Source organism: Manacus candei, unplaced genomic scaffold (assembly GCF_025592945.1).
Source record: "Manacus candei isolate 608988 ecotype Guabito, Panama unplaced genomic scaffold, ASM2559294v1 h1tg000048l, whole genome shotgun sequence".
Taxonomy (NCBI): Eukaryota; Metazoa; Chordata; class Aves; order Passeriformes; family Pipridae; genus Manacus; species Manacus candei.
The window spans coordinates 13,240,799-13,264,173 of NW_026138096.1; the positions used below are offsets into that span (position 1 = coordinate 13,240,799).

At 47.5% G+C, this 23,375-nt stretch overlaps 1 protein-coding gene across 1 annotated transcript in view; it reads right to left on the bottom strand.

Moving 5' to 3' along the window:
* Positions 1-22,569, bottom strand: part of SMOX (spermine oxidase) — a 51,435-nt gene extending 28,866 nt beyond the window's left edge. Inside the window, exon 1 of the mRNA XM_051798215.1 lies at positions 22,417-22,569. The gene's annotated coding sequence lies outside the window, so the exon portion shown is untranslated. The remainder of the gene's footprint in view (positions 1-22,416) is intronic.
* Positions 22,570-23,375: the final 806 nt, after the last annotated feature.

Below are 23,375 nucleotides of genomic sequence, written 5' to 3' on the forward strand. Positions count from 1 at the left end.
GTACAAGAAATAAACACACCACTATTTTCTCATTATTTTAAGTGCAGCTATTCAAGATCCTATCAGCACATGACGGGGCACTGCACACACATGTGTTTGTAATGCAGGTTTGTCATCACAGCCTCAAAGTGTTTACAAACACAGAATGCTTGACACCAAAAGGCTTCATTCAATCTAAGCAGAGACAAAGTGAGACTGAGCAACCAAGAGCAGAAGCTAGAAAAAAAAAATCACAACAAGAATAAAGTATCTCATTTTTAACAGTGACGCTAATCAGCTGCTGAAATCCTTTTCACTAAAGACAGAGAGGATATTGCTTGAAGCTTCCTAATCAGGATTCAATCTATCACAGACGTTTACACTCCAGTCCCACCAGAAGACAGGGCTGTGGTTCTGGGAATGCTCCTGCCCATTCCATGGGTGTGGCCAGGGCAGAGTTGTAAGACAAAATTTTCTGGTCTTTGCACCTCAGGGATCTACCACGATGCAGAACTGTGTCTGTGAGCCCTTGCATTATTAGCAGGGTGTTGTAGAGATGGAACACACATGCAGGTAGTTTCCAGAGATGCCTGAGGAATGGAAATTTGTGATCACCATCCAGTCCAGAGCATCTGGAGGCCCATCTCCTGGGCCTCAGAAAGCAATAAAAAAAATAATAATAACACCAGCAAACTTTTTCATACAGAGTTTCAAAAGCCTTTTTCCAATAGATGCAATAATCTCTATTATTTCATCAGCTGCATAAGGAAAAGTGGTTATCTGAAAGCTCTGTTAGCTAAACCCATTTGCAAAAGCTCCACAACAGAAACAGAAAGGTGAGTTATTCAGCAGATGCAGAGACACTGCAGTTTTTAGGCCATTAACTCATTACACAGCCCAGCACTACTTGTACTGAGCAAGTGCACAGTTGTAATGAGTAACCTTTGCCTAAGCAACTGCAGCAACAGAATTTTCAATTATCATCTCTAATGCACCTTTTTTCCCTAAGCTGAGGGAGAAGTGCTTGGAAAGATTATTCTAGTCAGAGCAATTTTATCTCTCTTAACACCTTTCCAGGCTTCAGACTCAGGCTGTCCCCTGAGCACAGGTCAGGGCAGAACAGATCATATCTCTGAATAGATACAAAAATGAAGTGGAAGGGATTTCTGGGCTGGCCCCAGCACTGCCTGTCAGTGCCTCCCAGCGCTGTTTCCTGTGGTTCTCCACAGCTCCTGGCACAACAAACAGGCATTTTGTAACTTCTCCCTCTTTCCCCCTTTCATCAGCCTCCTCAGACACAAGCACATTAATCCTTACTGCCTGTTATTTCAAGATGCTCTTTCCAAGCTCTCCAGGCTGTAAACATGTCAAACTGGAAGGTACGTCTCTTTTTCCTTTCTCCCTCTTTTTTTCATCCACGTCAAACTCACAATCCTTTCCAGAATCACCATTTACACCCTTTCAGGACGAGGCAGGAGTGTTATAAACTGAGCTCAAGTCCCCCACGTCAGTCAGACCCCCAGGTGAACCCAGCCTGCTGTTACAAACTGCCTTTGTACAGTGGTTGTGCAAACACCAGCCCAGGCTGCGACTGCAGCCCAACGGGAGCTTTATGGCATCAGAAGCCGACACACCTCGTTTACTCAACTACCTGGAGAGCTGCAGGAGCAGGATAACAGTCCTCAGCCTCCTACATACATACCAGAGCCCTTCCCAAGCTCATAAACCTGTGTCACTCAGGCACAAGTACCACTGAGATCACGGTTGTCTCATGTTACTCCTGCACATGCCAGCAGCTCACCTCCAACTGCTGGGCTGAAACTACCTGGAGAGTGGCACTTCATGGGCATCCTCGAGCTCAGGCTTTACCCGAGTCAGTATTTTAGTCTGAACAGGTTTGCCAGGTGGATGGAGCAGCTGGAACAGTCACTCAGCCCCAGACCAGCGCTGCTACCCCCTTCTGCAGGCAGCTGCCAGGTGTGGGCAGAGGAGACCTGTTCTGACAGCTCACAGAAACTCAAGTGTTGGTCAGAAGCAGCCCTTGAAAGACCCTACTCAAACCAGGACCATCACTGGCACGGCCTCCCTGAACACAGTGTTTTCCAGCACTTGAAACAAGGAAGACAGATGCAAAATCCCTGCTTTTCCCATCACTGTGACTCCATCCCCATGCTCCTCATCACCCTGTCATGCCTGACCAGAGCGAGGAGCCTTGCAGGTGCTGCAGGGGGGACACGTGAGCCTGAGTGGGCAACTCTCCCTGGTCCCAAGCAGGTCTTGAGTGGAGCACCTCCATCACCTCTGCAGCACCCTCTCCACTGCACCCCACACCATCACCACAATCCATTTGTCCTGTGTGCCTCCCCTGTCCCCACCAGCCCTGGGGAAAGAGAGATGACCATGCTCATCTTTCTCACCATGGTGGTACAAACAAGCCAGCACTCCTGCTGCCAGTGAGCAACTCATTAATCCCTTGTATTTCCATAGGCAGGAGCTGAAATGAAGTGATTTGATATCCAGAGAGCTTCTGGAATTTATAGGGGTGGCTATGAGAGAGAAACTGAAGTTGGAACTGAAGACAAAAGCTACAATCCACTAAAATAAACCCAGGTAAAAGCCCAAGCCATCAAGTGTGGCTCGAGGCACCGAAAATGCTGATCTTCCATTAGCACCTACCAGCCCCATTACAAATTACTGACCCACCCCAATGACTGACACACAGGGAGTGCAGGGCTGGATCAGACATCAAGGAAGGAAAGGCTTTAATAACACCCCACGTGTACTCCTGGACAGCAGCGTGCCAAAATGTTTCCTGTTCTTCCCATACGCCAAACCTGCAGCCTCATGCCCAAAACCTCCTCAGCATCCTGCTTTTTTCAAGGCAGGAGAGAACTTCAGGCTGACTCTGAGTTCTTCTTCCTAAGGACACATCGCAAAAGAGACAGAGGGAAACACAGCACTAAAAAATACAGTCCAGACTCAGGTCTTCAGCCTTAGAAGTTGACCTTAGCTGGGTTTTTGTTCATTTACCTGAAAGCTTTAACTTCATTTACCCACTCACTTCCCAAAATATAACCTCCCCTCATCTCAGGAGAGACAGAGAAATGGCCACACTAAATTGTCTCCTCTTCCCAAGCTGGGAAGAAGCTGTGCTTCTTCAATACACACACAACAAATAATGGACTCTCTAAACTACTCCACTAGTTATTGATGAGAAGCAACCCAAAGCTGCTGGATATTAAAGTTGAGGCCATCAGATCTTATGCAGCCTCCCACCACGGCACCACTGCGTGGTCTTACACTGCTGGAAAAGGAAACAGAAATGTTCGAGTTCTTCAACAACAACAAAAACAAACAGTTCTGACAAAAGGTATTTTTTCACAAGTATGACCCAAGACAGGCGTCCCCTTTGCCTCTTTCCACACCATCATCATGCAGGAAAAATGCAGGGGGGAGACAGAGAACAAACCACAGAACCATTCAGGTTGGAAAAGACCCTTAGCCATGAAATTTGACATTTTATAATTAAGTCTGAATCGGCAAAGATGGTGGAACAGGTTCCAGGAAAAGACCTCCTGCTATCTCAGAGGTACCGGGCACCTCCTTTGCCACTCAATTTTCTGAGTAGCTTATCAGAAGCTGTGTTGCAAGAAAAGACATATATTGTGTCCAAATCCCTGAGTGATTTGACTAATCAGTCCATGGAGAGAGGGAAATGGGGATGGAACAGCATCTGGGACAAGTGGGTCTTCAAGACAAGGAGGGATGGGAAGCACTGGAATGAGCCACCAGCACCCACTCCTGAAACACTTGTCCTATTAAGCCTCCCCCATCCTCCAGAATCACCGAAAATTTGCTAACTGTGAAAATCTCAGTACTTTTGAACGTTTGGAGGAGATTTAAACAGAAAAAAAAATGGGTCACTGGCTGGTGCTTTTGATCAGGAAACCACTGCACATTTTTACCACTGTGATCCAACTTGTTTTAATGCCTGCAAATATCCCTCGAGTCAAATGAACTTGTTCAAAGCTGATTCACACCAAGGCTACTTCTTAAATTGGGTAGTTGTTGACAAGTAGAATATATTTAACAAGCCCCAAGCGTCTTGGCATGCAGTATAAAGACTTCCTATTATGAGCTGGATGTTGTTTTCTTTAAAGTGAACATATGGGTAGAGCAGGTTGTCTGCCACGGGGCACCTCCATACAGTGCTTGGCACTGACAGAACTGCACGGATATCCAAAAAATAAACCAAGGAATGTCACGCCAAGAACACGGGGGATGAATCACACCATTTAAAACTCGCTGATAAAATGCACCATTATGCGTTTTTCCAAATCCTCCTCATCTGAGGGAAAAGAAAATAAATTAAAATAATTGCGTTCCTCTGGCTGAAGGGTACGGTGAGAACGTGGCAGGCCCTGCCAGCTCCAAGGGGATGGGATGGGAGCAGGCCATCTGGAACTACTCTGCAAAGGTCCCTGTGGCAGCCTCTGGAACACCCCTTGGCCAGTGGCTCAGCATCTTGATTTACAGCGAGGGGATAAAATTAAGGACTGGAAGATTTTCTCTACCATCAGATACTCCTGTTGGAGGAGGTCATCATCCTCAAGTGACTCACAGAGAAATGGGCTGAGAATGAAGTCTGGGCTATGGAGCTTCTCCTGCCTACACAGCCAGCAAGATCAGAACACTGTAGCACTGTGTTTGTGTGTCAGAGGCTACAGTATTTATTACACAGGACGCAGCTTATCGTAGCAGTAACAAAAAGCACAGCTTGGGCATGTTCCTTGGACAACTGAGGAAATCCAGGAACTCCACTGCTCTGCAAATCCCCTGCAGACTGAACAAGCATGTGCTGTAGCTGAAGCATCAGCACCCCCTTGATTTTGGAAGGCTGCAGATAGGTAAAAGGTCTCACCTACCCAGAAGGCATCCCACAACATCCCTCTACTGCATCACAGAGACAGCTTTCACCTTTCACTGCCAGAACACCCCTTTTCTGCATCAGGAGAAGCTGGAGAGAACAGGGACATCAACCTGCTGCAGTGAATGGGATATCCTCATCTTAACCCTGGGGATAGAAACAGTGATCTAGCCAAAAGCTCTAATGCCACTGGTTTCCAAATCCTATTGACCACCAGAGACCTATCCACACTGTCAGCTGGCCAGAACCTAAACCAGCACAGCAAGCTCAGGACAAAGGGTTAACAGCTCAGGAACAGAGCTGTTGAACTAACTAGGACAAGCAACAACCAGTCCCAAACTGGCCTGCCTTTCCCCATGTCTTTGCAAGCTTCCCAGGCTCTGGTTGAACTCCTAGTGGGAATCTTCCCCTAATTCCAGCTCCTCAATCACACTGAGCATTAGGAAGTATCTGCCACTGCTGAGCTCCTGCTGAAAGCAAAGCTTGGTGTTTCAGGACTGTAAAGGGAAGGAGAGAGAGTAAACTACAGGGGGAAAAACAAGAGGTTATAAACTAAAAAACACTGACATAAAGGATAGAACAATGCTGCAAACAAGTTTCCTGCAGAAATCGTACTCCAGCTGCCAAAAGGAGCTGTATCCCATCCCGCCTGCACAACCTTGTGATCTTATCTTCTCCACCCTCCTTCTCTCTCCAATTGTTTGGGAAAATTAATTGATAAAACCAGCCTTAATTAAATAGGAAACATGCCCGTGTTTGCACAACTCAGTACACAATCGTGTCTCAGTCAAATAAACACTGGTGTCCAAATTACACTTGGGAATTCACTGTGGCTTGGGGTTTTAAATTCGTTGCAGCAAGCTTGGGAGCAAAGTTCCAACAGGAGTCTTTTCTTCTCCTCCCATCCTCTCTACTAGGAGGAGACAGAATAAATCTACAATGCAGAGAGGCTCAGTATTGGTTCCAGCTCAATGTGTACATGAGGATCATTTCAGGACACACCATATGAGACACACTAGCCCAAAAGCAATTATTTTTTCTCACCACTTCTCAGAACCCAGACCAACCAAACTGCCCTGAAATAGCAGCACAGCTCTCGAAATAGCATCATTTCTTCTCTTTTTGAAAGCAACACCCACACTCAGTCTTTGATTTCAAGCCATCCCCGAGCAGTTACCACTTCTTCACCATTCAAGCCACAGGGAAAATCACTAAATCCAACAGAAACACCACGGGAAGAGAGCCAAAATTAGAAAAGCCAAACACCACATGGATTTACTCCCACAATAACTGGATCGACTGCAGCCTGGAACAGACCAGACGTGACTCCAGGAAAAATATGTCTCTCCAGGTGCAGCTGTGTGGAGGGGACTTCTCCTGGGCTCGTGGTTGAAGGTAAACCACATGTTCCAGCTTTAAGGCAGCAGACATACAACCAGGGCTCGCCTCAGCACGCTGAGATACACAGCCTTCTCCATCCTGCTGTCTGCACAAACATGCTCACACAGCAGCCCAGAGCCCAAGGCAGGGGAATTCAGGTTGGGAAGCATGTCCTTGGATCCTGAGGAGGCCTGGTTTATGGCTGGCAGACTGGCTGGCTGAGGTCTGTACCCACTCTTGAAGAAGACTGGAGCTTTCCCCACAGATTTGCATGCAGCAACAAGAAATGTTTTAACACAAAAGCATCGACCTTCTCCTCCCTATACATTGTGTGCATCCAGGTAACTTGGAGATATCCAAAGGAAATCAGCACTGCTATGGAAAACCTCTTACACAGGAATATATCCCTGCTATAAAGCAACAGAAGCAACTCACCCTTGTTGAGTGATTTTCCTCCCGTGTGTGAAATGGAGCAGCGAGCAGAAACAGCTCGTGAATCATGGAATCACAGAATAGTCTGGGCTGCAGGGGACCTTTAAAGGTCAAACGAAATCAAAGATAAGAAACAGAAGGGTGGGTGAGGAAGGAGATGAAAACACCACAGTGACACCTTGGGCTTTGTTCCCACCTTGTTGCAAACTTCAAAACAAAGCCCGAGGATGAAATTTTGTCTGGAGATTCCAACAGAAAACCTCCTCCCATCGACTTCTTGTGCTTTGAGGTTAGTAAGTGCCTTGCAGGCAAGTGCAGCCTGGAGTGCCATGGGACGCACTCCAGTGATGGATTATCACTGCTGCAAGGTGCCTTTCATTTCTCCTGACACACCTGAACTCAAAACAATCCTTCTCTGTGACAATCAAGACATTTTAATGGAAAAAAAGGAAGTTTACTTTGTATTGATCCTCTTCATGTAACTGTGCCTCAAACAGCTTCACAGAATTGAGATAAAACGTTGCTCAGAGAGAGAAAAATTAAATAGCTCAGGCTGAGGAAAAAAAAGGACAGATTTTAGATCTAAGAGATTTTTCACAGAGCAGGAAGACTTGTCATATGGTAAACAGCAGAATCTTGGAACTGGGACATTTGAGATTTATCTCTTCTTCCACAGCCTTCCAATGTGACTGGGGTAAAAGAATGACAATCCTACCCATAACTTGCTAAAAATTTAGCACAATTTCAACGTGTTCAGGTGGGAGCTCATTTTATTCGGCACACCACGCTTGATCCTCCCAGTGCCTCGGTTTCACCCAATGTAAAACAGCACAGGCACCTGGCTGTGCCAAAAAAGCATTTCCATTAATGCCCTCAAATCAAAAGGAATCAGCGTAAGGTATTAGATCCCCACCAGGACTGAGCCATGTGCAAGCCAGATGAGGTTACAAGCCAGTAAACTTCAGATCACTGCTTGCATCCATCCCATAACTACATGCTGAAATCCCTACAGATAGGCTGGCATGTTGGCAGGGAAAATTTGTCATTTCTAAATTTAGCAGACACTTCAATCATTGTGTGATGCTTCAAAAGCAATGGAGATGTAAAGTGGAGTTTGTAGGACAACCATTTAAACCGAAATGAGAGCTCCGCTCACTGAGCAAAGGCTTTTCTTAATTCCCTTCCTGTTTGGACAATTTGATCCACTGCTTTTTTCTCCACTACAACCACAAAGGTCTGTCCTGCAGTGAATGGATAGGCTTTTTTTCTGGGATAACTTCCAGGTTAAAGAGAAAGGATTTACACTTGAATGAAACATAGGCACTGTATTTGGAAAATTTGTTTTGAAAACTTGGGAAGGAAGCAAAGCCTCCTTCATTTAAAAAGGGACTCAATTAACATTCTCCAACAAGTCTTCCTATCGAAAGAACAGTACTTGCTGGGGGACATGTGATCCGAAACTTGTTCTCCTCACTCACAATGTCCCTTTCTGAAACACAGGGCACTGCTCTGGGGAGACACGAGGATCTTTGCACAGCTCTCCAGAGACCTGCCTGTCACAGGCAAGGCCTTGACTCCAGGCGTCAGATCTTCTATGACTTAAGCTCAGGAAACTTAAAATAGTGCTTAAAGACCCTAATGAAGACCTACAGTGACACCATCCTACTGTGGATCCCTCTACAAGGACAGCTCATCCATGCCCAGCCAGGGCGGCAGGACGAATCCTCAGCGCGCAATTGTCAACTCCTCGTTTTTCTGAAAACAGCACATTTTAAAATCTGTCAAGAAGACACTAATGACCAACCAAGCAGGTGTTCTGCTTTTGATTTCTGCATTTCTGGGTGTGGGTTTGATCTGCAGCAGGCAGCAGCCAGACAGGACCAGCCTAAGGGTTACCTTGGTTTTGAAAAACAATCCTGCCAGAGCTGGGCATGCCCAGATATTGCCGACGTAGGAGGAGGAAAACAAGCTATGCCATCATTTTTTTCCAGCTAAAGTTAAAGGGGAAAAAAAAAAGGCTACTGACAATTTAATATGCACTTTTATTTCTGAATTCCCTTATCAACTGCACATGACAGAGCATTCTTCACCCTTTAATAAGTACGGGTTGAAGTCGAGCCTGACTGGAAGTTGATGACGGATTGAGAATGGGAGTCCATGTCATTACACAGCAGATTGGGACAGGAGATAAAAGGCATTATTAGTGGATATTGCAACAGAAAACATGCAACCATCACCTCATTCTGGAACCTTCTGCAGCAGACCACTCTCCTTCATTCCTTCTGGATGCCTCCAATTGCAATGTGACCCAGGTACGTGCAACAGAAAGGAAAAGGTTACCTGCAGCTCCCCCCCATCAGTGCCTCAGTGGGACTACGGAGGGAAAACAAGGACACAGAGCTTGTGCCAGTAATCTGGATGCTGAGATGTGAGCTACCCTTTGGAAAAAATCTGATTTTTCCCTGCTGACCATGCTTTTAGTTCAGGTGTGGATAACTATAAAAACTCTTCTGTATTCAGCTGATATTCTTTAGATCATCCAAAATAAATTGGTGGTTTGGGAGTTTATCTAAACCAAAATGGACCAAACGCCCTGAAATCTTTTCCCACCATCCAAAATAAAAGTGATTTAAGAGTTTTCCTATTAAATAAGATTTTCCAGGGGAAAGTCAACAGGCTCTAAATTCCCAGTACAGTGGAACACAATACAAGTGCCTCCCTCTTAACCCTTACTGACCACAAACACAGATGTCAAGACAGAAAGCAGCAGAGAATCCTCTAAACATCTCATGTAAATGAACCACAAGGTACTTTGCACAGCTGGTAAATGAGCTGCTCTGTGATAAGCACACTTAGCAGAGTTTACATTTCCTTAAGACACTTGAAGATTAAGAGGTCTGCTCCTGTCTTTCCTGCCAACTACAGGCAGATGCTGGACAGCAAAACAAGGTGAAGGTACTTTTCAGATGAGGTGAAGTAAGAAAAAATTGAAAAGCTGTAGGCAGCTCACCCAAGATACAGGGCCAAAAGTTGGGCTCAGCTTGAGCTTTGTGCTAAAACCCTCCATCCATCCAAAGGGCATCCATCCCAAAGGCATCCAGCATCTGGACACGACACAGTTCACACAGTCACTCTCCCATTACCTTGAGCTAAAGATCCCCTTGGCAGATGGATCTTTTGCACCTTGTAGAACTTTCTCCTGAGAATATAACAGGTGGTGACAACTCATGAAATGTGCTCATATTCACACATCTTTAAATAAAAACACTCATCTCCAGAAGTCTGGCTTTTTTTCGTTATGTCTTTGAAAAGAGTCAATCCACTCCAAAAGTTTAGAACTGGGTAACTGCAGTAATTTCATCTTCTCAGGGAAGAAAGGGAAGAGTATTTAATAATCAAAGAGGTTCCTCCCCTCCATGTATAGAACTGGTCATACCAACTCCTGTGAAAACTTTCTGATCCTGCCCACTGCACAGCTTCATGTACTGGAAACAAGCTTTAGGACCAGGAACTTGCTGCAAAGTCCAGGTGTCCCACACACACACAGAAAGAGAGAAGCATATTCTTTGCTATAACACATTGGATTTATCAACAGGGACAAAGTGATCCTGCACATTTTATCAAAAGTCCCCTCTGAGAAGGATTTAACCACTAGAAAAACTGTGCTTTTAAAAGTGAAGTTGCCTGGCCAACATGGGCAAAGTCTGAAAGTGCTGCAACTCTTTGCTCTGGGACTCAATAAATATTACTGTAAATTTTGCAGACATACAGAGCCCCTGCCTCAGGAAGTTGCTGGAACTGAAGTGAGGGGGACACGGCCCCGTATTTACACCACTGCCCCACTGTGCATCTTCTTGTGCCCATTTGTCACCGAGCACATCTTCCCCTCCTTGCTCCAAAGCAGATTAAGCTTAATAAACTTATGTAGTTGTGAAGTGTACTGCCTATTATCCAATTAGACAGCTAACAAGATCTGAGTAGCAGCACGTAGGCACCGATAACTGCCGGCTGATACCTGGTACGGATCAGACACGTTCCTTATTTTTCCAGCCCTTGCAGAAAAAGGGTTGGGATTGGTTCAAAGGCTGCTCTGAAGACTGGATTCAGGTAATTGTTTAATTTTGTTTGGGACCCATGAGCACATCACGTTTGCTTCCTCTTGATCTCCTGGAGTTGTCACATCGCAACCGTCCTGTTACGAAACTCCTGATAAATCTGCTGTGACTTGCTCACCTAAACTTTCAGTACGGACAGGGGCAAATCCCATCACCTTTACGGTCCCTTCCAGCTTCAGAAATCTATGGAGCAACAAAGAAAAACGTCCAGAAGTGATAAGGACATTCAGAAATGCTTCTTTATTAGCTCTGATGCTGTTTCACACGATATTCCCGTAAGGAAACACGAATCGGATGCAATCGCCATCAAACGGCTGCATGACAACACCGTTCTCGGAGCGTAATTATCAAGGGTTTGTTACCTAACTGGGAGAGCACTGGGAAGCGGGTCCAGCCAGGCACAAGGGCTGTGCAATATTTTCATTACCAGTCTGGATGACAGACTGGAATGTATGGCCACAAACCCAGCAGATGATTCAGCCGGGAGGGTTTGCAAGCACCGTGGCGTACAGATTTCAATTTCTAAATTATCTTGATGCGCTGGTCTAGTTATGACAAGAGGAAATACTTGAGCAAGAGAAGTCACAGGTACGAATGCAAAAATGGGGAGCAACTTCCTATTCAGCAAGACTCCAGAAAAGACTCTGAGAGGGTCAAGGCAAAACTGGGAGGTTCAACAGTGTCCCACAGCTGAATAAAGGCAAAGCTCAGGGTATGATCCACAGAAAGACTCAGCTATGCCTTGAAAAGTCTTGCCCTCGGGTGCTCACTGTGTGCAGCTGCTGTGCTTTTTGTGAAAGCAGACCTGAGAGAATCCTGTGGAGAACAACAAAATTAAAAAACACCAGGTATGAGATTAGCTGGGTCCATTTAAGCCAGACATGTTCCTAAGAACAGACTAGCTCAGGCAAGCAAGCAGGACACGGCCTGAGGGGAGTCTCCTCCATCCAAATCTAGCAGGAAAATTCAGAGTTTCACTCTCCTGAGTTTAACCCTCTGGCTTTAATCTTTGTTTAAAACCAAGGTAATGGCCATGAATGTGTATGGAAAGAACAAAAGACCAGGGGCTCATCAACATAGAAGAAGAGGCCAAAAACTACTTTTTAGAATCCCATGTGCTTTTACTTCTCACCCCCCTTCTCCCAGCTCACTCACCCCACTGAAAAGCTCCACATAGGTCAGTTTGAAGAGAAATTTTTCACTGTTTTGAAGCAACTCCCTCATTAGCAGGTCTTTTAAAGTGTGACCATCCTAGAGACACTTAACTTGTTCTCATGAACGGGGAGATATGGATTGGATGGGTGGAACACACAGCTTTAAACTGCCAGAGGGCAGGGTCAGATTGGATATTGGGAAGAAATTCCTCTCTATGAGGATGGGGAGGCCCTGGCACAGGTTGCCCAGAGAAGCTGTGGCTGCCTCATCCCTGCAAGTGTCCAAGGACAGACTGGAAGGGGCTTGGAGTAACCTGGGTTAGTGGAAGGTGTCCCTGCCCATGGCAGGGGGTTGCAACTGGATGGTCTTTTAAGGTCCTTTCCAACCCAAACCATCCTGTGATTCTGTGACTCTGGTTAAAATTTGGTTGGATCACTGAGCTCGAAAGGCAGGAGCCAGCAGACTGGAAAACATGATGGAAGAGAAGAGAATGAGGGAACAGGGTTTGTTAAACTTGGAGAAGAAATGGAAATTAGTGGGGGATTCAACTTACACCTTCCACTATCTAACTGGGGGGGGTTACAGATGGAGCCAGACTCAAATGGTAGAAACAAAAGGCAACAAAACAATGGGCATGACTGGCAGCAGGGGAAATTCTGATCAGACAAGAGGACAATATTCCTCACCACAAGAGCAGTAAGCATGGCATCAACCTGCCACACTTGACTGGAAAAGGCTCAAAATTTGATCAGAAATGTTCACAAAAAACCTACCTTTGATCCTGGCCCTGTCTGGAGCAGGAGGTCAGACAAGGGAGCTCCAGATGTCCTATTCCACCTCAGTTAATCTCCAGTTCTAAGAAATCTTTATCAAGGAACACTGAACAAGGGAATTTGCCCAGTAGTCTACATCACTCTACACCTGTTCAGTGCTAACAAGTACTTTAGACTCAAAAGCTGTCAATAAAATACCTTCCATATGACTAAAGCTGCCAGTATCTGTAACTGAGGGAGAAAAAAAGAGTAAGGAATTAAACACTAAAAACTTTCACTGCCACTGGAAGCAGAACAAGAGAAACTGGAGACTCACGTTATGCAAGCTGTACAGAAGCTCTGGAGAAAACTGTGAGGAATTCAAAGAAGATACATAGTGATAGTTCAAACAATAAAATCCAGACTGCTCCTCCCTACCTGCTCTTCCCACCGCAATAAACAGGAGCTGATGCCAAGAGATGTTTCAGACCTGTCCAGACCAGCCTCCTTTTTGGTGAGAGCTTCCTCAGTTGTCTCAGGACAAAGGTGTGCAGACACACCTTTCACACAAACTTCCTACTCTCTCCCACTGAAAGGTATAAGAGGTGTTAACAGATCCAGAGAAAATGCCTGGAACAATATACACAGACAAGTTTTTCCTTCTTCCCCCCCCCCCCCAATAAAGTGAAGCAGTTTACCTTAGTAAATAATGTTTCTAGTGCTTATCTGCTGCGTTTTCTGTCACGTTTTATGTCTGAGCGCTCTCAGAATAATCTTCACATCCACGCTTTACCAGCTTTAGAAATGCATGAATAACCGAGTCCTTCATGGAAACAAAGATACAGGAGATACAAAATCAGATGCAGGGAGAGTAACCACTGCAGGGAGGGAGAAGAGAAGGTCACTCCTGAGCTCCAGCTGGGAGGTCAGAGCAGGAAAGCACAATGCCTGAGCTGCAATCGAGCTAATCGTGGGCAAAGCCTTGGTCTGAGCAGCTGGCAAGGACCTTCACCTTACAACAGGGAGGAACCACTCTGGAACAGCCAGAAATCCATAACACATGCCTGTGGAAAAGCACTTGAGCAAGAAGAGCATGTGCCCTGTTTCTATAGTGGGTAGAAAGAAGAAGCCATAAGGAAACCTTTTGTGACAAAACACTTTATGTGTGCTCTGTCCAAAAATAAAATGCATCCATCATACCCCAAGGTCCACATGAGAGTCACAAAATGGTGTTTGCTGGCTCACTACAGGCAGGTCCAGGCAAGTTTTGGGCCCTGAAGCTCAAGAAAGACACGATCCAGAGATTCCCAAAGGCTGCTCCAGAGGATGGAACAGCTCACTCTGTACAGCAACAAAAGGGCAAGAGGGCAGCAATCCCCAACTGCAGCACAAGAAATCAAAGTCAGAAACTAGGAAAATCTTGGTAATGGCAAGAACAATGCAGGACTTTCAAGGATCACCCCAGGAGGACGGGGAAAGTCCATCACTGGAGGCTTTTAACAACTGTGTTGGACAAACATCTGCTGGGAAAGTTTAGATAGATCTGACCCAGTCTTGGGGCAGAAGGTCAGATTAGACAACTTAAGGTCCCTTCCGGCCCTGCTGCTCTTTGCTTGTAACAGAAACATGACAGCAGAACATGTCAACAGCAGCCCCAGAGCACAGGAGCTTCCCTGATATTTGTATCATACACTGGAGAAACTCTGTAAGATCCCATGTGCAGCAGCTGCCCATTCCCACATGGTACCTGCTTCCTCCATTCCTGGAGGAGTAATACAGAGACAACATAGAGCTGCACTCACAGAACAGGCACGGGAACAGGAGCTTCCCAGCAGAGCCTTCCCAATGAGAAAGCCCCTCTCCCACCCCACAGCATGGAGATAGTTATTAACAGGAGCACAATCCACACTTTTCCTCCCATTTGCCTCCTTCCCATCTCACTCTGCAGTCAGAGCAGCTCTCTCTTTTTTTTTGCTTGTTTGTTTTTTTTTTTTACCTTAGGCCTTTCTTCTGTTCCTCCCTGGACTATTTTCATGCATAAGATCTTCAGCCCTGGATCCCACCCCAAGGGAATCCGGACACAAAAAGATAAATGACCCAGCACTTCACCCTAAAGCCCACAGTCACATTCAGCCCTTTGCCAAGTCCTCCTCAAAGCCCAAACAGAGACACCAGATGCCACTGGAACACTGGAGAGATGGTGTGAGCTCCCCACGACAAGAAAGGGACATTCAATTCAGTCTTCTTGGAGGACTCTGTGCTCCTGCAAGCATTTAATGAAGAGCACAAACTGTTCTGTGGGATCAGAACATCCGAACAGCAGAGAGTAAACTGCAACCTCCAAAGTACCAACCTTTACCTCAGCTTTAAAGCTTGGCCTATCAAAGGGGTTTTAGGGAATTTTTGCTTCCTCACGTGCCTCCCCAGTCTCCCCCCAACTCCTCCTGGCTTATTCTTGCAAATCCAAAGTCAATCTCCAAGCTCTCAGTCGCATCAGCCCATGGAAGAACACAATAAGAAAGATGACAGAAGTGGTCCCAGGGAAAAATACCCATATGTGTGTGCTTGGGAGCACATCCCAGATATACCCACACATGTGTGTGTGTTTGGGAGCACATCCCAGATATAACCCCACATGTGTGTGTGTTTGGGAGCACATCCCAGATATAACCCCACACGTGTGTGTGCTTGGGAGCACATCCCAGATATAACCCCACATGTGTGTGTGTTTGGGAGCACATCCCAGATATAACCCCACACGTGTGTGTGCTTGGGAGTACATCCCAGATATAACCCCACATGTGTGTGTGCTTGGGAGCACATCCCAGATATAACCCCACATATGTGTGTGCTTGGGAGCACATCCCAGATATAACCCCACACGTGTGTGTGCTTGGGAGCACATCCCAGATATAACCCCACACGTGTGTGTGTTTGGGAGCGCATCTCAGATATAACCCCACACGTGTGTGTGTGTGTGTGTGTGTGTGTTTGTGTTTGGGAGCACATCCCAGATATACCCACACATGTGTGTGTTTGTCAGCACACCCCAGCACATCTGAGGGCACAGTTATGCAATTCCAGAAACCTTAGATCCAAGTTTGCACTGTCCTTAAGGACAGCCCTGTCTGTGTGGTGCTGACAGCAGCAGTCACGGGACAGGCCAAGGATTGGATCCAACTGAAAAATAACCCCATAAAAATAAGTAATAATCCACTGCCAGGTGTGTGGGTTCCCTGACCAAGACCTGTCACCCACAGTCACAGCAGGACATGCACAAGAATGGGGTGAACCCTTTTACTAGAAGTAGCGTTTTAAAATTGTGTAAGTCACCCGAGAGTCTGTGCCCTGCCAGGGCTGGAGAACAGTTATGCAAGAGAGGAAACGAGCAGTCGGAGACAGGACAGCTCAGAGAAAACATCTCTGTGCAGTTCCACTCCTGGAACCAGGAGCTTGCACAACAACGCTCCCTCCAGCTTCCCAGGCTGTCCCAAAGGGTCTGTGAGCTTCAGGAGCTCAAGCAAAGGATTACCAGACACGTCCTCCCCGCAGAGTCCTCTGGGATCACAGCCCTGTCAGATTCCAAAAAAGAAAATCCTGTTAGAAGAAGATTGGAGATCAAAGCAGGAGGTTACACCTACATCCTGGAACATGCATGCCCATGGGAGAGGAGAATTTTTAATTCAGCTTCAGACTAAGTGCCCATCCAACAGAAACGTCAGAAACTCTTGCATATTACACCTGTATGAGGGCCTTGGGAGAAAATCCATTCCCCACCTGTCCCGAAAAATGAACTAAACTGAACTGACTCTTAGAAAAAGAACGAAACTCTTCCTTTCCTATGCAATTTCCAGCTTAAGGATAGGCCAGGACTACCTGCTTCATTTAGCACAAGGCATTTTCTGGATATATCAGCTACAAAGGAGCTTGAGCAGGCACTTCACAAAAGAAATGATCCAAACCAACATGCCTTTTTTTTTTTTTCTCTCCTCCTCAAAGTGTGCAAACATCATTATATCCTGTCCAATATTTCAGTCATGCCAAGCATGCCAGCAAAACCTACGCTGTTCCAGGCCCCTCAGCTCAATCTAGAGGACACACTAAAGAAAAATCTGGCATTATGCAGAATAATGAATGAAGAAATGAATAACTAAGTATCCATTCTTCAAAAATTATCTACATCCACTTAGTTCTCTACTTCGTCAGCCAGGAAAACAAATATTTTCCTACTCCTTAAACAGTAGTTCCTGCCTTTGAACTCAGTAGGTACACACACACACACACACACACATACACATGAAGTAAAAGTGTAATTAAATGAACTTTTCAAATCATTATAAAGACTTTGCAGCCCTTTAAAGACCTATTGCATAAAAGAAATGCATGTGACCAAAGCAAAAAATTCCCCACAAGCTGAAATTGTCTGTGTTTACGTCATTGCAGCTCTCTGGGCTCCCCACAGCTGAGACTCTCCTCACTCACTGCAACCTCCATTCTGCCACTGATCTGCTCCATGGCCTCCAGTTCTCCCTCTTGGAAGTGGGATTAACATGGTCTCAGAGCATGATGTGGAAAACCCCTCCGAAGAGGGAATATGCAACAACCAAAGCCCTGTGTAAATCACTACCCCCGGGCTGCAAAATGTGTTTCCCTCAGGCCCAGCAAGCTCCCAGCCACCATCATTTTGAGTTATCCCAGAGCAGTAACAATAGCTGCCTTGTTTAACCAATCCTTAAAGGATGGGCTGGTAGCAGAGACCTAGCCAGGAACAGCTCAGGGATCAAACTCCAGCATGAACAGCAAGGACGAGCTTTTTGACCCTTCTTGCATTACATTCCTGCTGATGAGCTCATCTCACTACCTTCCGAGCAACCCAGGCCTTTCCCGGTGCCAAATCGCTCCCTGCTGCACCTCTCACCTTCCCTCACATCTCAGCCTTGCAACGTCATGGCCCTGGCCCCAAAATGTCTCAAAACAAAAACTCCAGCCACCAAAAAAAGAAAAAAAAACCCCACTAAAATTGCACTTAAAACCAAGGATATGATTAAAATTCACCAAACACCACCATTGGTTTAAAATCTACTGCATTTAAAGATTTCCCCAGGAAAAGGTCACCAGTACACAGAGCACATCCTCCAAAGCAAACGTCCCTGTCACAGTGCTGTCAGGTTCAGATGGCAAACATGTTGTTATAAAAACCCTGTGTGGTGTGTTATCCACAGCTCAGAGCTGCTGGTTCAATCACTGGATGGTTTGGGTTGGAAGGACCTTAAAGACCATCTTGTTCAAACCCTTTGCCACGGGCAGGGACACCTTCCACTAAATCAGGTTGCTCCAAGCCTCACCCAACCTGATCTTGAACACTTCCAGGGATGGGGCAACCACAGTGTCTCTGGACAACCTGTGCCAGGGCCTCCTTACCCTCTGAGTAAAGAACTTCTTCCCAATATCCAGTCTAACGTTCCCTCTGTCAGTGTGAAGCCATTTGCCCTTGTCCTGCCACTCCAAGCCCTTTTCCAAATCCCTCTCCAGCTCTCTTGGAGTCCCTTAAGGCCCTGGGAGATGCTGGAAGGTGTCCCCAGAGGCTTTTCTTCTCCAGTCTGAACACCCCCAGCTCTCTCAGGCACTCACCTACAGTCCAACCCCTAGCCCGGGGTCCCTCAGCGTTCTGGCTCTAGTATCCAAAGCCTTTTTTTCCCATGCAATAAATAAAGAACACACTGTGTATTTTGGTGATGCAATGGGCACCACATGTGGTCAGATGAAGGGAAGGACGGTGCCATGAACTCCCTAAGGAGCACACATCCTGTACAGCAACCCAATGCAACACCGACTGATGGTCTCCTCTTTAATAAAAGTCAGTCGTACGTGGTCGAGTTTAACCTCAACAGGCTTTATTACAGGTTGCAACATCCTTTCACAAGGTACAGGGAGGAGCTGAACCTCACAGACTCCCCAAAATTATGCTTATAATTGTACACAGACACAAAAACAGGACCTCGAAATAAGGTTCTTGAAAACCCACCCTCCAGAATGGAGCCACACCCCCGTGCAAGAGCTGCACCACATCCCTGTGCTCTTCAGGTGCCACCCGTGCACAGGGTGGTAACTGGAGTAGCCACCAAGTTTTATTTTCTGAGCAGTTCATATTCCCACCCGTGGTATTTCTGGAATCTTTTCTTAAAATACAAAGAAACCACTGAAATATTAGATTATAATATATATATATATATTAAGCAGAGATTTGAGACTAATTTCCATGGCGACTCCTATAAACTCCAGTGCACACACCCACAGGCCCTCCACGGGGAGCACAGCTAAGCCAACACATCCACAGAGCCGATGGGAACGGGACACAGCATCAAGGTGGCTGGAAATTTTCATGTGCCCTCAACAGCAAGACAACAAGGATGATAACATGGCCTGGAAAAACCACAAAGGTGGTTTCGAGATGCCATTTGTTAAATCATTTGCTTCTCAGGAGTCTGTAATGGGATGAATTGGTTGCATTTGGGTTTTTTTTTTATGGCAGTGCTTCTATTCCCTATTCCCACTGTGGGTTACCATCCCCCTCCCATGTTACTGCTGTGCTACAGATTATTTTTTGCACCCAAGCAGAGAAGGACAGATCCTTAAGCCACATCCTTAAGCCAAAGGTTTAGACACCCTCTTGAGAAGGGAGAGTTCAAATCCATTCTTCACCCACATCAGTTCCAAGAGGCAATCTTTATACCCCTTTAATTTATTATTTATCCCTCTGACATAATGTTTTAGCTCACCAACAGAGCTTAAAAAATCAGTTATTTAATTTCCATAGACTTGACTTCATTAACTTCTGGAGAGGACTAATGTTTGTGGCCACTGGGAGAAGGTATTTCTACATTTTTCCATTTTCTGGTCTGTTAATTACAATTACTGAGAGAGAAGGAGACAGCGGTGAGACTTGTGAAACACAGCAGGCTGTGCTTTAACATTTGTAAAAGGAACAGAGAAAATAATTTCTCTCTCTTTTTTGTATAACCCAGTCACACAAAGTAAATCCACATACTTCAGAAGTCAGCATCACCATTCTCCTTGGGAACTCATTTGGGCCAGCAGGAATTTAGCTGGAGAACCTCAGATTTGATTAGAAGGGATTACTTTTCCGTGGGATGACAGGAGCAGAAAATACAAAGTGATATAAGTGGCACTGAGAGACAGGCAGATACACTTTGGAGGCAGGCAGCAGGATGCAGGAATACTCCTCCAGCCTTCTGAGGCAGAGACAGGCAGGAATCCAACAGCATTTGAGGGATGGAAGATGGTGAAAAATCCAAACTGCACTACTTGGCAAAGGTGGAGGTCAGTAAAAGCACCATCACACCTCTTAGACCAAAGGATGCTGTGGGGAGCCTGTAAGCTGCTGAGTCCCTTGTTTGTGAGGAATGTTAACAATTAGACTGAGCTTTCCAAACTCCACCTCAACTCCTTCAACCCCACCGAGTCAAGTGAGATCCCTACATCCCATGTTTCAGAGACACCACAGCTGACTCATGACAGCACATTTTGGTGGGAGAGACACAACAGCAGAAAGCCCTTTCAGCGCAAACCAGAGAGGGACATCCAGGAGTGCTTTCAGCAGCAGCAGAGATGAGGACAGGGGATCCCTCATGGATCCCAGGACATGTTGCAGTGTGTTTGTGGGGTTCCAGCCACACACCCCAGCATTCCAGGGAAGCGTGGCACAAAGCTGTACAGCTCCAGAGCAGCTGCTCCGTGGAGCCAAAGGATGGAGAAGGAAAAACAACCACAGCTAACAACATCAGTCAGCATTTTCAGGACTTAAAGCCCCAGAACTTTGCGCCCATTCCCATACATAGCTCAGCCAAAATACCAGCTGGATGCTCCTCCAAACCCAAAGATGCCCAGGTAAACATTTGAGCAACTACACAATGATTTGGATCCAAGCACTGAGTCAGACACAAGACCTTTGGATCTTTGCCAGCTCAGTAGTCATCCAAAACTGCTTCCTAGTCCAGCTACCCACTCCACAACAGCGGCACGGGAGAAAGGCAGCACTGGCTTTTTTTAGAGGCACAGCCAGCTGAAACCACGGAGCTTGCTACTCCCTACAAAACACGGTACATCTGTTCCACAGCAGTGCCATAAAAGATTAGTAAGTGCTGGGCTAACAGTCTGGAAAGGGAAAAGGACCTAGGAGAGCAAAATGTTATCACTAAGTCAATAAAACAACATCTGTAAAGGACTGAGAACATAACAGCGTTCTTGCACAACACAGAAATGCTCCTGGGCTGATTTCTTGTTCTCCACTAAACCTGTCTGGTAACTCTGGGAATAGGGCTGCGTCGTACAGGCTACGGGAAAAGTGGATCAACAGGGTGAGCTAAGGACAGAGCTCTGGGCTCGACTCTGTTTGTGCAGGATCGTGGAGTGGATGCACGTTAGCTGATACATATGGTTTCGCTTTTACATAAAGCTTGTGTTTACATCTGATATATCAGCACATACAGCTGGCCCCGGCACCGGGTTTGAGGCAGAGCGTCCATACACCACACACAGCACTTTTTGGGGTGATCAGAGCAAGGATCCAGCGGAGCAGTTCCGCGTCTCGGGGTGAGGATGTAAATTGCTGAAATGCTTTGTTTTGAGGGCAGGTTCGGTAGCTGACAATTGGCTTTGTGCATTTCAGCGCCGTGAGTTCAGGGCTAACCCCACATCTATCACAGCGACCTCAAAGAGGAGCAATTCCGAAGAAGTCAATGGATTTGACTGAAAACGCCAGACCGGTGCGAACTGCCAAGCCCCCGGTATTGTAACAGCTTTGTGTAAACAAGAAACACCGAGCGAGCCTTCACAGCTCGTCATTTACATCCCGACCACGGTGACTTCCCCACTTAACCTTTCCTCTTCGTGTCATCGCCTGGAATGCCAAGGCGGGGAATGCGGAGGCGCACATCGCGTGCGGGAGACACGCTGACATCAACACACAGAGGGGGGAAAAGAGATGCAAAGCACCCCAAAATCCCGACACAACCACGGGCTTTTCTGCCCTGAGTCGAAACAGCGATCCACTCTCCCACCCTCCCCAAAAACAGGGGCAGGGATGACACCGCACCTGCAGCCTCCTGCTCTGCACCTGAGCTGTGGTGTCGAGGGGCTGAGGAACGAGGGTTGGCACGTTCCTGGGGTGTTTTGGTGTGTGTGGGATGGGGCACAGGGAGTGACCCCTCAGGATGGTGTGTGGGATGGGGCACAGGGAGTGACCCCTCAGGATGGTGTGTGGGATGGGGTGCAAGGAATATTCCCTCAGGGTTCAGTGTGGGACGGGGCACCGGGCTGGACCGTCAGGGTGGTGTGTGGGATGGGACACAGGGAATCACACACCTCGGGCAGGTGTGTGGGACAGGGAACGGGGGCTCCCCTTGGAGCGGCTGGGGCAGGTGGGTGTGTGGGATGGGGCGCAGGGAACGGCCCCTGGAGTGCTGTGGGCAGGTGGGTGTCGGGGACGGGTCCCGGGTCCGCCCCCTCAGACAAAGGCCCCCGCTCTCTCCCCGGGCCCCCGGGCTGCCCCCGCCGAGGCGGCACCGGCCCTCCCGCCGCAGGTGCCGCTGAGGGGGCCGAGGGGACCCTCCGAGGGGACCAGGGGCGCCGCCGCCGCCCCCCGCCCGGCTCGTACCTCTCTGTGCGGTGCCGGAGGGGACTGTCGGGGTCTGGGCGCCCGCCCGGCTCTCGCCTCGCTGCCCTCCCGCGGCTGAGCGGCTCCCGGCGCTGCTGAGCGGCGGCTGCGGGCACTGCGGGGCCAGAACCAGCGCCGGCCTGTTTTCCAGCCGCCTCCCCTGCGGCCCGCCCCGGCTCCGCCTCGAGCGGCCCCCGCCTCCTCCTCCGCCGCCGCTTCCCCCTCCTCCTCGGCCGCTTCCTCCTCCCCGCCCGGCAGCCCGGGCGGCTGGAACGCGAAACTTCAAGGTTAAGGACACCTATTCCATGAAACGAGCGCGTTAAACCCGATTTTCTTCCTGAACACGAAGGGTCTTTTTCGCCCTTCGCGGTCACCGCCGCGCTTCGAGGTGTCCCCGCTGCTGTGGTGTCCCCGCTCCGAGGCGTTCTGCAAACCACAGAACGGACCCGGCGTGGAAAAGCGCTTAATTCACGTGCAGTTTTTTTCCTGCTCCTGTCCAGACAATGAAATTAATCTCATCGGAGCCCACCTCACAAACTACAGCCCAGCCCACGGGGGACCAGAAGACCACAGCCCAGCACAACCCTCTCCGAACGCCGTCAGGTTTTCTTATCTCCCGGCGTCCGTTTTCCCCTTCTGCCACTCAGTCCTATCAGTGTTTATGCAGTTGCTCGAGGCAGTGTGATATAGAGAAGAAAAATGCTATAGAAAATCAAAAATAGGCGTTGCTTTAAGCTTTTTTTCAGCCCGAAGAGGGTTATGTCCCTCTTGCAGGGCCAGCAGCCTCAGAACAAGGGACGTCTCAGCCAAAGCCCATTGCAGAGACTCAGGGTTAATAGACCCCCTACCTCCTCCTTCAGGGGTAGGGTACAGCAGTGGGGGTCCCAGCACCACCCCACAGTGGCCCTCAGGCAGACCACTCAGCTAACACAATATATATAGTATCTATATAGTATATA